The following is an 11,535-nucleotide window of genomic DNA, read 5'->3' as shown; positions in this document are numbered from 1 at the left end:
ATGAAATCTCAATGGGAAGTGCTTACAGCTTTAAACAAAGCAGGTGCCTTAGTTGAAGCTCCATTTCTGTGCATATGGTCAAGGCAAAGCAAATGTGTTTTTCTCTGCTTTTCCACCTGGAAAAGGAATCTGTGATGGAGATGTTTGCATACTTACTTTTTTCAATCGCAATATCTCATGTAGTGATTGTGACGAGGGGATTCTTTCATGTCATCTGCTACTAAGAGCAGAGTCCATCGTTCTCCCTTTTAGATTCCTTGAGTAATACCCAAAATCCATAGCACCTCTCACACCCATTCACAGGCACACATGTACTCCTGCCCATAGCACAACTCAAAGACCCATTCACATCCCCACACAGGCACTCGCACACCCACTCACGCACCCACTCAAACACTCACAGACCTATTGAGACACTCATGCACTCACTGTCAAGAGTTAGTGGTTATAGTTAGGAAATAAAATACAAAAACAACCTTAGAAATTCACTTAAAAAAAAACAAAAGTTATAGAGATGTTACAGTTAGGCTCACATTTCACTCTTACAAAACAAAAGAAATTCAGCAGTTATAGTTACCTGAGCTAACTATAGCTTATGCGCGGCAATGCACTGCTTATGACATGTTCAGTGACATCACTAATTGCCACTGAACCACTCACACACCCACTCAGCCTCTCATATACCCACTCACGGAACCACTCAGACCAATACAAGTACTCATACAACCACTCACTCATCCATAGAGCTACCTACCCATACAGCCACCCACACACTCACCCATCCAGCTACTACACCCACTTATTCACCTATAAGATCTCAAACACCCAATCACCCATACAGCCTCTCAACATAGCCACTCACTCAAACAACCAATCGCACAACCACTTACATACTCATTCATGCAGCCATACAAGTACTCACATCTGCTAACTCACCATACAGCCGTCCACACAGGCACATTCTCTCCAATTTAGCCACTCGCACACCAACTTGATTAACCACACTCCCACTCACCCATACTGCACACTTACACACCCAGCCACTCGCTCATATAGCCATTCACACACCCATACAGTCACACACACCCCCAGCCCTACAGCCACTGACACACACAGCCCCTCACATACTATATGTAAGAAGTAGTGTCACTCTGTAGTTGTACACCTAGTATCCTAACTAAACTTTTGCAGCAGCTTAGTATATATTTAACACTGATAAACTGTTAGAAAACATCTACTCACTGAATGACGCTATCAGTGATGTCACTGACTATGTCATGAGTAATATAATATGTGAGGTTATAAGTAGTGCATTGCGGGAACTATAACGTCCCTATAACCATTGGTTTTTTCAGTGAATATATATGCAAACATTCCCACAAACCATTTTTCTCTATACGTACAGGAGAGAGGCACATTCTGGGGTTGCAATGAAACAATCTTCTTTATTTTAGCATCATGTAGTAGACAAATGGCACCGTACAGATAAGCAAAATCCCCATACACGTTTAGCTGTTCTGGCGCCTTGGTCACAGGTATATATACATACAGACACCTATTGCACAGTGGTGGTTGACACCGTGTAGTTCTAGTTGAGGCCTAGTTACCATAGCAAATGTTTTTTTTTGGTTTTCTAATTAATTTAGGCGCATTGTAACACAATTTCCCAATGCAATTTCCATAGCGATTTTCAACAGTGCTACAGACAAAACGGCTGAATGGAAGTACACCAAATTTGGGGAAGCGTTAGATCTTTACTCAAAAAATTAGCTTTTTAAAAAATTTGGTGTAAATCAGTTCTACAGTGTAAAACAGTGTGTCCACATAAACTGTCTGAAAAATGTGCCTAAAAGGAGAGTCCACACCACCCACTACATGTGTTGTATACTGGATTGGCTCTCTACCTAAACTTGGGAACTACTCGGGGTTCGCCACTTCTTTTTTGCATAATGTATGCGCTACTCTACGCCTCAAAGTATATTGTTTTTATTTATATATTCACTGAAGAAACAAAAGTTTACAGGGACTTTATAGTTGGGTTCACGTTTTACCCACACCAAACCATAGAAATTCAGCAGTTGTAAGTATAATTACTGTATGTTAATGTAAGCGAAGTAGTGTCTTCCACTTCTGCTTCAGTAGATATGGGGAGTGTGGGTAAGTGATAGGGAGGCGGAGCATAGTCTGCTCAATGGTTGGTAGAAGTTCAGGCGGTGTTTAAGGTCAGCAGTTCCTTAGTTGTGTTGAGCCGTGTGTGCCTGGGTCAGCAGCTTGAATTGGCCTCTCTTCTGTATGGGGAGCCAGTGCAGTTGCCTGAGGTGGAGTGTGATGTGTGTTCGTCAGGGACGGGTCTGGCTTTAGTGTTCTGTATAGTTTGAAGTCTATAGGAGGTGTTAGGTTATTCTCAAGTAGAGAGTGTTACCACAGTCCAGTCGACTGGTGATGAAGGCCTGTGTCCTGGTGCGTCTTGTGTGCAGGGGTATCCACTTGAAGATTGTATGTAACCTGTGCAGAGTGAGAAAGCTGGGAGAGGAGACAGCGTTGGTCTGTGATTGCATGGTGAGCTTGTCGATGATTCAGAGGTTCCTGGTGTGGTCTTAGGGAGTGGGTGCAGGTCCTAGGTATAATGGCCACCAGGAGTCGTTCCATGTGTTGCTGTTGTTGCCGGAAAACAGTACTTTCATCTTGTCTGTGTTCAGCTGCAGGCAGTTCTTCATCCAGTCGGCGATGCTTGTCATGGAGTTGGGCTTGGTGGTGGGGTCGAAGGTGAGTGAAAGGATAAGCTGGGTGTCGTCTGCTTAGGAAATTATGTTGAGACCGTGGGATCTGACAGTTAATCCAGCCCCCCACTCCCTCTGGCTTCTCTGCTAGCCTCACTGTGGTTAGCGGAGAATGGTCAAAAGCAACTGTGTATGCATGAGTGAAAGAGACCTTCCTTCCTGCCTCCACGAGATCAGTGAGAATAAAAAAATAACTGAGGTTAAACTACTTTCCCATCTTTCTGTGCAAGGCTCACAGATATTTGTTCTCCTGTGTGTGATTGTAGAACAGAAGTTTGGGATAAAAATTCTAAGCAAGAAGAGCCCCCATAAGATGGACTCTTGTCTAATATGGAAAACGCAAATGCAGATATCTGAAACAGTGGGTGGGACTCCCTACCGTTGATGGGAAAGGATCCTTTACAGAGGAAGGTACCTTTGATCTAGAACTCTCAAGTATTTTGTGACAATGATTACAAGTTCTCAAAAGTAAAGTCCATACACAACAATCACTGGTATTTAAAAAAAAATTGGTATGAAGAAGCTAACAAGCATTAGCATGAGTCTCCAGTCTGTAGAATAAAGCAAACCCGTGAGAGTCTCAAGACAAAACCTTCACTTGAGGGACAGAGCTACTACTTCTGTCGCCACTGCTCCTCCTTACCTGTTTCCCCAAATCACTCATCCACCTCAGAAAGATGAAGAAAACAGGGAGGAGGATGTTTTGTATGTTCTGAGGTTCCCTACATTGGCTGGAGATACCGGAAGTGCACCTGCACCTTAAAATAGAGCAGTGCTGTGGCTGCATAGCCAGCAAGAGGAGCACAAGGAAATAATGTGCAAAAGGGGTGTGAAATTTATTAAAATATCTACTAGTCCGTGGGACAGGTTGCTTCATAAATCTAATTATCCTGTTACAATATCCACTTGCTGCTATGTAGTGCGGTGACACATTATGGCTGCAATCACATTTTATAACTACTCTGATAGTAGCCTCTCAGATTATGCTAGAGCTCTTACCATAATAGGGTTTGAATACCAGCAATTGCCTTATTTCACCACCCTTCCGCGGATCTACATGCTGGAGCTGGAGGTAAATGTAAGTAATAGTTCCCCATGGTTGGAATGCCCTTTGGAAATTTACTCCTGACAAGGACAGAAGTAAAACTTCTTCCAGGGTTGGGAAAAAAGTGGTGGGTGGGAATGTGAACTTGTTACAACTCCAACAATTTCTGCATGAGCAAATCTATGTATCCATATGTGCTTGTGCTAAGATGCAGTTTACAAATATTTTCTAGGAGTTTGATTTCCTGAAATACTTCTATAAATTCTTGTGAATTCACGAAAGCCATAAATCTGCACTTATGCAAGGACATATACAATGGTTTTACTTTTGTGACTTTTTTTTTTTTTAAAGAAGTGGGGCCCCTGTTTAGGTCTGGCGTTAGCCAAGACCTTTTGCTTTTATTAAAATGCTATGTCTCTCTTTCTCAAACTACCGTCTGGCTTTACTGCGAGTGACAGCATTCTGCTCTTACACAATGTGCATATCGGCACACAAAGTCGTTTTGTTCAGTGCCAGGAGCTACTGTGGCAGTGTGTGATTTTTATTCATTTATTTAACCCAAAATATTTGTGCTTTTTCCAATATTAAGTAGGGCCTGGCATCTCTCACAACAATAAAGTTTTATAACAATCATGTCAAAGCAAGACTTGCATTAACAAAACCAAAAGGCTGACCACCACTAACATCCCTATTGGCTTTGCCAATGCTTGTTTATTTCCATGTTTCCTACAATTTTGTTGATGCTGGTTAAACTCATTTTTCATTATGAATATTTTTGGGAAATACTTGCATGTATCAACATATTTTACTAAATGGTACCTACGATTTCATGGTAGGAACCACTGTCACTAGTAAAGTTTGAACTGAAATATTTCCTTAGAGCCCTTACCCTAATAATAAAAGCTTTGTATTATACACCATAAATACAAGTTGAACAACATCAACTTATGGACACAAATATTACCTTAACCGCAGACGATGCCCTTTCCTAATCTGTAATTTAGCAGCCAAACGGTTTGTGCTGCTGGGGGTTGGGCCTACTTGTTCAAGGACAAAATAAACATGAAAACGTGTTATCTTTGATTCCAAATAATATGTCCTGAGCTGTCGCCTCTCTGAGAGACTACCCCTGCCCTAGGGGTAGAGTAACAGTCCATGTCTCTTTGTTATCTGAATAATATAAAGAAACCTTTACCCAGCCTGTGTAATAATCCTGCAAAATTAAGTGAAGAATTGCATATGGTTTTTGAAGTGTGAAAGCAGAAAAGAGCAGACGTGCATCAGTTCTGCCAAGGCAAGTGAGCGACCAGTTGACAGAAAAGAGTGGTTGGCCATGACACGTCCTTCAGCACAATGCAGCTTTTGTTGAATGTTGTGATGAAGGTGTGTCCAGTCAAGGCAGACTATGAAAATTGCCAACTATAAATAGAACAATGGAGAGTCAACAACAGATTACATGGACAGGCTGAAGAATGTTTTTGAACATTACTAGGGCAGTGCCTGTTCAACAGAACAAGGTCCGGAATCGATTGGTGCTGCCTTTTTGCAAGGAAAATTACCCTATGTACAGAATCCGCTGCGCACCCTCTGTGTTGGCTGGTAAACTAAGAACCAGGCATAGTTTGTTTCTGTGGCCAATTACTGTGTGGCCATTCAGGAAAGGAAAAAGTGGTCAAGCAAATCTAAACTATCTTTTCAAATTCAGTCATTTCAACAGACTGTAAAAGAGTGGTAGGGCAGCTCTAAACCTAAGAAGCGACTAGGTGCACAGGACAGAGGGCTGGCAGGCTAGAACAGCAGAAGGAAGCAGAGAGGAGCAAGCACCCTCAGCAAGATCATGTTTTAATTTTGGTAATTTAGGATTGTCCCAACCTAATCTCAGGTTTCCTCTCCCACCCGACTCTCCTGAGTTTACTCTGGTCACTCAAAATCTGTATCCAGATTACTAGGAAAACCTAAGAGGTGCTGGTTGTGCTATGAATAAATGAATCCCTGTTGATCCAAAGGCCCTTACGTGAAATGTATACCTAATGGTAAACCTACTACTGACATGGGTATCATATGTCAGTGGGTGACCCTTTAAGCCTCCGAGTTCTTCAATACCTTTCTCAGGCTTGTCTATGCAGTTAGCATTTCCAATCAAGGATTTCCCCATCATATCACTGATCTTGTTTCTATTACACTGGGTCCTATTACTTATAAACATGTTTTCTTGCTGAGTCTCACTTCACCTGCCAATCTGTTGGGTAGAGACTTGCTGTGTAAACTGAATTGTACCATTTTAATTCCAGTGATGGGGTGTTCCTAAACATCATGCAAACAAGAATGAAATTCCGGATGTGTTGTGTGAATTAGATAATCTATATTCTATAGAATCTAGATTATAGATGTCTGAAGATTTAACTAAGATGCTTGCACAAGTTCCCTCCGCTTTGTGGTCTTACCATGCAAATAATGACAACGTAAAAAGTCCCAAGACAAATATCTAGAGCACAGGTAAATAATGTGGTATAAATCATGCGCTATATGAATTGCCAATTTAAGAACATGATTATATATTGCTGACTACACAGAATGATAAAGAACAGTTTTTAGTTTAAAGGTATGCAAACAACAAATTTTTGCAATGAAAATAAAGAGATTTTTTATTTGATAATAATTACAAGTCTAAAAATACGATATACACAAGGTCTTGTGGAGAAGTGTACAGTTCATTTTATGCAAAACACAATAAAAGTAGTTTATTTTACCACACGAAGAAACACAAATGAATAGGTAACAAAATGAGTAAAAAGTTGACGCAGCGTTTCGGTGACACCTGATTGCTGCACCTTCTTCAGGACATGTGTTTTTCAACAATCTATTATACTTCATGTAGACACTTATAGTCTAGTATTCTTTCAATAGCAAAATTTCTTTAAACTTAGAAGGATCCACTCATCCAAGACAGGTCAGGACCTTAAGATGGGTGCTATTACTTTGCTGTTTAATTTGACTGGAGCCACCAACAAGTTTAAGGGCAGAGCTCTTTCTTTAAAATTTTGAGCCACTGAACAAGTTAAAAGCAGAAACTGTGTCTTAATTTTCACTGAATAATTCAACTTTATATTCAGGATTTTATCTGCGTTTTAAAAATTGATGATATTAGCAGTAATTAATCAGAAAAATAACCGGCGGCCTCCCTGCTCCAACGCGAACAGCTACCGGGTCACAATTTCCGGGTCTTGTCCATTACCATGCACATGACATTGGAGGCATTTGTTTTACTAATCGAGTTAAGATAAAGATAAATACATGAACAAATTGCCCCACAGTATCCTCATATCTTTTAAACAATGTGTTCTAGTGCCTACCATGAGAATTTCCCTATTCTTCCTATCAAAAGGCTGGTAAGACCAATGTGTGCCACTTGTTTCAAGTACTCTGCTCCATAATAGTGTAGTGATTCTCAGTTTCTTTCCAGTACCTAACCTCGCCACCATCCTTTCTTGTATTCCAGCCACTTTCCGATAGTTCACCTTGGTAGATCTGATTTAACCTTCTCGTTCACGAAGACCAGTTAGTTACCCCCATCTAATGTGGTGAAGGCTACCTCAAGGTTTAACTGCGGCTCCTTCCATGTTTTCCAAAACCTTAAAATAAGATCTGCTACTCACATCTGCTCCCTTAGAACAATGAAAAGAGGACTCCGTTTCTTTGCTCACCAAATTCCCTAAAAAGGTGCTTAAGGCGTCAAAAGAAAAATTACAGTTTAGCTCCCCTGTATTCAATATTTAGGTTATGAAGATTTCAGCTGAAGAGTTCCATATCAACCGACCTAATTTATGCTATCCAAAGTAGCCTCGCCCAGTTACTATCTATCAGGTATGCATATCATGGGAATGTTGAGATAGTGTAAACAATGAATTTTTGGTTTTGCTACCATGGTATGAGCCTAAAAAATGATGTAAAAATAGTGCACCCCAGGCTGTTTTCATTGGACTGGGAAGGCAGAAGAAGCCTTTGGGCATACAAAGCAGGTACTAATCTCTGCAACCACACTTGGGTACAGGATTACATTAAGCCTTTTAAATTGTATTGTCATGAATGGAATGGCTGTACTCGTCGAGTACTGGTACTTGATCAACGGAACCAGGAAAGACCCATTGCTTATTATTCCTCGGCCCTTAATACTATGGTTCGCCCATCTTGTTGAGGCATCCAATAATATTGTTTTGGGCTGCCTTTGAGAGTTGCAGTTCCTCATTTTGTGGCCACCGTTCGGCTTACCGAAGAAACCACAGCATCTCTCTAAGGTTTGATGTCCTGATATGAGATTTTGTCGTAGCCTCTTCCAATATTACTTTGATCCATTGCTTTGCCTTAAACCTGGCCTCATCAATGCCCTCTGAAGGTGAGCCCCAGGATTGTCTTTTAGTGACCAGACATTTGATCAAGTCACTTATTGATTTATCAGATGCACCAGTAGCCAACAACAAACTTGTTTATTTTGCTGATGGTTCTTGTCTTACAAATGATATTGGAGAACATGTAGCAGGATATTCTGTTTACCCTATATACAACTGTTTAAAGTCTCAATTGGTGGAGCTACCACCCTGATATGTGGGTTCCTTCACTATTCAACGAGTCATTGACCCAGGAGCTGTGAACTTACAGTTGTCAGAAAGTTTACCTGTCCATCCAGTGTTTCCTGTGTCCCTGTTGAAGCTCTATTCCAGCCAAAACCACCCTGTTCCCCATCCCTCACCTATAAAACTGATTGGTCATTTGGAATTCAAGGTACAGAGAACCTTTGATTGTAAGCATGAGAAAGCATGCTTGTTTTACATGATTGCTTGGAAAGGTTAGGAACCTAAAGAATTGAGGCTGTTTGTGGCCTCGATGTTTGAGTCCTGGGGTCGTAATGAACCCTGTCAAAAATTAGTGAAAGGCATCAATGGTCTTCTGAGACCACTCAAAAGGTACTTTCTTTCTGTTCAATTTGGCAAAAAAAGAAATGTCCTGTCCCAGGCTCTAAGGGAGCGTAATCATGATGAAGTGGAATGGTGGTCCCTGAAATTAAGTCTATGCGGCAACCAAGTCCCTTATGTGACGTTATTTGGGTGGCATCTGGTTTGGCAAGGATGTCTTGAAGGTCCTAGTATTCTACTGGAAACGGGGTTAAAGAGTCTGCTTTAGGGGCTGCATAAGTCAACAGAGATGGAACTTTATGGGCTTTTTTATAACAGTGTGTTTGACAGTAAAGGGAACCCAAGGTGATAAGGTGGAGGGACCAGTCAATGGCAGCATTGTGCAGCTGAAGCCACCGGAGTCCTAAAATGACACCAAAGGTCAATGTCTCAGAGTGCCTTTTCTCACACACTAAGGATAGTGGAGTCATTTGGTAAACAGTGCTCCCAGAAGAGAGCTCTGAGCCATCTACTGCTCTAACAGGCTCTGGTTTCCCTCTTTTAACCTGTGGGATATGTAAAGAATTGAGCACGGCTATTACTAAAATAGGTCCCAGAATTTATGAACATTGGTAAAACCTGCTTCTGTCAGTGTGCTAGGATATGGGTAACTGATAGTGTTACATGTTGTGGAATCTTATGTGTTTTATTAGCTAGGTAACTGGGATTCGGTTCAAGATCTGCACCTTACTGAGTGACCCCCTACGCCAGATGGAGCCTCTAACCTCTTTAGCACAGAGTCAGAAGTCAAGACACTATCCTTCCGAATTACTTTTAGTTTGTCAGAGCATTCTTTTGCAAAATACCCCGCTTTACTGCAATAGAGACACAAATGTAATTTATTTCTTCGTTGCTTTTCCGGAATGGTTGAAGGACCATGCAAGCCTGCAGACTGCTTGGGTTCGGTGTTGTCCTGGTTCTTAGACTCTGACTCTTTCTGCTCACACTGCAAAACATGCAGTATGGGTTCTCCTCAGGAGAGTTCTAGTAAACAACGGTCAGGACTGACCACCAAGTCAAAGAGTTCTGAACAATAAATAAGCAATTCTACTATGTGTGCCAGGGAATCTTTTAGGTCATCCCTTAACCCCCTATAAAAGAGGGAAATCCTATTTTCTTCTGGCCACTGGATTTCCATAACTAGCTTTCAAAAGACGACAATGTAGGTAAGGAGGTTCTTATTGTCCTGACGGAGTTTTAGCAGATCACTATCACCGACAAAAGTGTGCATAGCAAAGAGACAACGCATCGCCTCTAAACCTTACTAAAATATGTAAAACAGGGTCATTATTTTCAATGAGTGGAATAGCCCAACCAGCATCTGTACCCTTGAGATAGGATACGATAAAGGCTATTCTAGCAGTATCGGAGAGAAAGGCTCCTGTTTTGCAAAGAAATTGTAACTGGCAATGACTCCAGAATGCATCAAATTAGTCTATCCCAAAAAAATTGTCGAGTGGAGCCAGAGGCACGGGTACTGGAGTGGTAACTGTGACATAAACAGGAATGGCATTTCCGGTAGAAAGGGTGCTTGTTAGAGTTCCCAAATAGCTAAAGTGTGGGGGTTGTGGACCAGGACATGTGCCCTTGAGAACCCCCTTCAAATAACCAAGGTGAAGGCAAGGGTGACACATGACCAGTTCATCCTTAAGCGATGATTTTCTTGTTGCAAAGACTGAACCTCATGCCATACATCAATGAAGGCCCTTGTAAATCTAAAACACTTGGGGGTATATTATCTACAAACTGCGATAAATATCGCAAAATGCGCTTAGCGCGTTTTTCAGTATCGCCCTCTATTGCGGAATTACCTCACCGTGTTAGCGGCGTATTAACAACTCTTTGCTAACAGGCGAAGTACAATCCAGCGATAGACTGCGATAACCCTCATTAGCGTGTGAAATCCAGTGATGATTTCACAGCGCTAATGAAAAGCTTGGTAATAGGGGAATGTGTACTTAACCCTACAATCCACCTCCCATAGGCAATAATGCTAGGTCAGGTTTTAATCAGGATCATGCGATAATGGGGGCTTAGCGTGCCTTTTCTCATCGCTACACGGGTCCGGGGCAGCGTTGATACAGCGAAGTTGTGTTTGCGACGTTTTTCAATGAAGCTATTGTAAGGAACGCCTACTTTGCATCTCATTAGCGATGTATATCGCTAAGATGCGCAGCGTTAGAAAATCGGCCGCTAACATGTGCTGATGCATGTTAGCGCCGCCTTGTTAATAGGGCGATGAGAATATCGCCGCTTTAGCGGCAAAAAGTGCTGCTAAAGTGGTGATACTGCCCTTGATAATATGCCCCTTGGTGTGTCCTTGGGTGGGGCCTGGGGCAGGTCCCGAATGTGTATTGGGTCATCCATGTTGTCTGGGCCGTGGAAGCATGCAAGGCTTGATGTTCTGTCATGCACTCACCTGGTCCCAACCACAGACACGATACTGGAGCTGATGCTAGACCTCCTGTCCCTCTTGAAGACAGGACATACCAAAGGAAGTGAAACCTTCTAGCGCAAGCTTGACTCCAGGGGGAAGGAGTGCAGGGATAAAATAAGAAAAGAGAGACTTGCAGTACTGGATCTGTTCAGCAGCTGGGCCATACTGCGCAACAGGATTTTGTTGCTTCAGAGACTTTCTGTGTCTGCAAGATAGATACGCATTGGACCAGAGCCTCTGTGTTTGTGATGACGCAATACACTGAAAATAACAAGAAGAGGCAATCACCATCGGTGCACTAACAGGCCTCAACATAAAATGACC

Source organism: Triturus cristatus, chromosome 2_1, assembly GCF_964204655.1.
Source record: "Triturus cristatus chromosome 2_1, aTriCri1.1, whole genome shotgun sequence".
Lineage (NCBI taxonomy): Eukaryota > Metazoa > Chordata > Amphibia > Caudata > Salamandridae > Triturus > Triturus cristatus.
The sequence above is the reverse complement of the archived record's forward strand: the minus strand, read 5'-3'. Positions refer to the sequence as shown.